Source organism: Cantharellus anzutake (genome assembly GCF_015039405.1).
Source record: "Cantharellus anzutake strain C23 chromosome Unknown EI90scaffold_479, whole genome shotgun sequence".
NCBI lineage: Eukaryota > Fungi > Basidiomycota > Agaricomycetes > Cantharellales > Hydnaceae > Cantharellus > Cantharellus anzutake.
The window spans coordinates 7,355-11,967 of NW_024067429.1; positions in this window are offsets into that span (position 1 = coordinate 7,355).

The following is a 4,613-nucleotide window of genomic DNA, read 5'->3' on the forward strand; positions in this document are numbered from 1 at the left end:
GCTTTTCATCCATGATCAAGTCGTGGCAATATTGTTCAGTTTTATCGTCCTCGGGTCGCAACGCACCTGAACTCTGTCATTGAGCCCAATGAATTAAGTGAGTAAGCCTACCCAACTTTTGCTCTCTGAGCATTTCATCTCAACCCCTTCATTTTTTTTCTTATTCCCGAAAGCCCGATTCATACCCGTCTCCATATTCTGCGCGATCTCGACCATCGTCGGATGCGCCTGCGTGTGAGAACTGTTTGTGGCCAAAACCCGGAAATGGAAATTTCATCTTTCTTCCTCTCTACCTTCTAGTCTATGGTTCGGTTCTAGAGAACGATTCTGGGCGATTACAGAGACCCGATGGGAACTAGGGCTGGCCTCATTGTTAGGGGTACTCTGGTTCAGTACGTTACGTGCCTGTTCGAATTTTTTCTCTAATCCATTGAGCATGTTTTGTTCGGTCAATTAGGTCTTGGCCTTTTTCTTTCTATTGCTGAGGTCCCGGATCTTGAGTGTCCAGACGAGCCAGATGGGAACCCGAGTCCATGTAAGAGCTAGAGTCAAGCGCTGCTCCCATCCCACTCCACTGATACTCACTGTTCCACTCCAGATACGGATGAAATGTTCCATGCACAGTACCATACACTTCAAGTATGTCTCCGATGGGCATTCCAAATCTTAGTATCATTCTAATGGTCGAACATTGTGCAGGCTTTTTCGATACTTAATGCGCTTATTTGTGAGTGACAGAAGCTAAACCTCTTGGCGCGCCCAGAGTCTTATGCATTCAAATCTCAAGTACTTGGGTATTGTCTCTGGCTTCTTGTTCTTGCCATGCGACATTCCTATGCTGGGCGCAAGCAAGGTGGGTGTCCTAGTTTCGTCGTGCGTTAGTTCTGCTCAAGCGGCCATTGATTAGTGTGGAATGCTCGCGTCAACGAAGCGCAGTGGTTTCTTCCGAGAAAATCCTCATCCGACGAGAAGTTTACGAGACTTCCTGCACCTGTCTCTTCTTTCAGTCGCCGGAGGCAGTCACACTGGAGAAATCAATCAACACCAGAAACTGTCACACCCTCTGCTTCTGCTTCCATCTCACGGAACGCGTCCAATTCATCATCATCGCCCCTAACGCACACGCGTAGTCGCTCTGCACCTGCGGCCGCGATTGTCGCGGCCGCTGCTGTGCCGACAAGGAAGACATTCACGACTCCTGCAAAAGGTAGCCCGCCCGCTCCTCCATCCCCTCCTACACCCACCACAAAGCCTTCAGCGCGAGGTACCACCCGTCCAGACATAGAAATTCCGCCGACGCTACCTCCAAAAGCGCGGACGCGTGCCACGCACGCAGGGCCAACCGACACGCCTCAGCTCGCCCAGCCCCCACCACCGAGGCGACGTGCAGGTACACTTGACAGACGGCCATCTGCCAAGAATCAGCAGCAGGAACAATACCAACCACCTGCACGGCCCAGCGCCTCGCGTTCAAACACGTATGCATACATGACTCCTACGACCACGACGACACCACGGCAACCCGCGCCACCTCGTTCCTATTCCAATACGAACACTCGGGATCCGTCATCTCGGAGAGACCGGACCCTGAGATGAAAAAAGCCGACTGAATGTAGCTGAGCTACGATCCTCCATTCCGCTGACGCCGCTTTTTGCCCCAGGAGGCTTTTTTTTTCTTGTATCAATGGATTTTTTTAGAGTTTTCATGGGTTCCTTCGAACCCTCGTATTGTGCGATACCCCCTAGGCTGTACCATTGCTTTCATCCCTCCTTTGGAATAGTACTCCCCTGTTTTCATCCTTCACGGACAAATTGAGTCCCCAGGCCCTTTTCAGCAGTGCCCTTACCTTGGTTTCTCTTGCCTACCCCTGTCTCTTGCTTTTTAACTTAGCACTACTGAGCTGCCTCTTCTCGACCTTTTGGTAGAATGAGGAAGGCTAGGGGTAGTCAGGGGGATGGTTATGCCCGGATTGACATGGCTTCGGTTTTCTGCATGCTGATGTAAATAAATACCACGATGTACCACAAATTGCAAATTGAATACAACAATGACATCACGGTATTAGAGGTAGAAAGAAGCGATTTTGTATGTTTGTTCGATCGCGGTAGCTCTTTCCTCCCATCTCAAACACCTACTTTCGGCACTCATCCCCCTGCGGCCGCTGTTGAGCTACAGGAAGGATCACGTGTAATCGTTCGGTCGGGACCCAACACAAACACTTCACAACACGAGGCTTCCATACGTTTGTGTTGGTTGAACCAATTTCGGCGAACCCTCGTAAAAAGCGTGCTTGCCTCATTGCACCGCAGCAAAGACGTTACCTAGGCAATTCAAGGCGGTGTGCGCTCTCTCTGTATTTCTACCTTTCGCCCCTCTTCTTTTGTTCGAGGATCTGTCTGTTCAGGAGCTTTTTCTTGTTCGACCTTCTCCATTTGAACCTATTTGAACGCCCACGCCCTGCGCTTGCATTCCCCTCATTAGAGGACGAAACGAAACGGAACGAAACGAAACGAACACACGATTAGCTGTCAAACATGTCGAGCCTGTTCAACTCGATACGATTCACCCTATATAGTGCGTCAGAGAGCGCAATCTTGGGATGGAATAGAATATGATTTCTCATACCGATGGATTATCTACCGTAGCTTTCTGGTTGATGTTCTCGATCGTAGTACTAACGATCTCAGGCATCTTAGCGCATAACTTCCTACCTCTGCACAGTGCGCACAAAATCGGTGTCTCCCAATCCCTAACGTCACTGATATGTCTCGACTATTAGAGGACTTCCTCATATTTTCGATGGTGGCGTCGGCGTTTACCATAGTAGCGCTGATCCTTCTGTGGGTTATCGATCAAGATGACTGTGCCTATCGTTGATGCTGACTTGGTGTTAATAAGTGCGCTCCGATCTCAGCCCCGGATAGAGCTGGTCATGATGTGGACTTTGGCTGTTCTTTGGGTCGGTGAGTGTTCCTTTCCATTGATGCTTGCGCCAAGCTGATAGGGATAATTCGTCAAGCCATGGGTGCCTATACAACGTGAATCCTTCGTATTGTGTCTCTGGGACTTGTTCTTGACATAGACTCCCTATCTAGCGACATCATCGGCCATGTTGAATGCGATTCATTAGAAGGCACAGTCCCGGCGGCCAGGGGGAGGAGATGTGGGTTGAGAATCGTGTTTGGCTGTAGTCATCGCTAATTGTCCCCAAAGATTCATACCGGCGTTACTGTCGAGAGGTCAAAGCCATCGAGGCCTTCTCATGGACGAACTTTGGCCTGTGTAAGCGTCACATTACACCAATGCTTTTATCCCCTTTGACTTATCATCTCAACTGCTGCAGTTGCACTCTTCTTCCTCCTCCTTCTCCGTTTGATCCTTCAGTACTCCGCTCGCGGCTACAAGGCTATCTGGTCTGCCTCTGTTTCCGAATTAGGGTGGTTCGACGAAGAGCTACAAGGCAACGGTGCACCACAATATTATCAAACAGTTCCTGCTGGAGGCCAAACTTATACTTATCCTAACGTGACGACGTTTGGAAACAGCCAGCCCGTGTATCAGCTCCCTGGGCACAGTGTGGTTATTACAAATGGACCAAATGGGCGGCAGAGTATGTGTTAATGGTCACTTGCTTCATTTTTGGTTGACTGATTCGTCGTCGTCCGTGGTGCCTTTTGTAGTTGCGCAAGTACCCGTGGGTCAAGCGCCACCAGTCACGCCGCAGCCCACAATAGGGGGGTTCTAAAGGATAATGTCTATCCAACCAAAAGCAACCATGCAATCTAATTGCTTTGTGAATTCGGCTTTAGCGCCATCCCATCTTTCCTGATGTTAACGTCTCTATCATCTGCCTACGTCACGAATTCGTTTTGCTTTGTGTCTATCGATGAGCGGATCTTCCTTTGGATGGTAATTGGAATCAATTTTAAGGATTATCGATGGAAGCACCTGTAATAGATTTTAATGGATTTTCTATATATCCCGAATGACATTGAGTCAAGGTCGGAGCGTTGGAAAGGATGAGCTGATGCGTGGATTCTGCGGCGGAGGATGCGATTATACAAGAAGGGAGAAGGGTAGCATACAATTAGCCTCATTGCAGACGCGTGACATTCGTGTGCGATGGCCGCGAGGCTCATCGTTAACTAAATCATCTCCTAAGTTTCGTCTAGCAACCCTTGAAGTTGCCGTAACCATCGTGGCAAATAACAATGGTCAGGCATGCGGGAACTTCTGGTGGCATCAAGGGATGTGTGCGAGCCGTTAGTCAGGAGGCTTTGCGTGCAGGATCGATATGATATATAAGCTGCAACCTTTGTCTTGGACGATTGATTTGATTCGACCGCACGCTTGCTAGACAGGAGGATAGGGAGAGGCCGTAGACCCACCTCTAACACGTCGCGAAACATGTTGTTGCTCATTATCGTTGCAGGATTGTTCGTCGCTGTTAGACGACTGCTTCAACGTGGTTCACTATCTCGGCTACTTATTTTCGGTGAGCTTGTGGAATCAACTCTGAGGGATGCCGAACGATGGTTGCTAATGGAAGCGTTGCCCCATCTGCACAGGGGGTTTGACGATCGCTGGCGTACACTTCGCGACGAACCTCCTA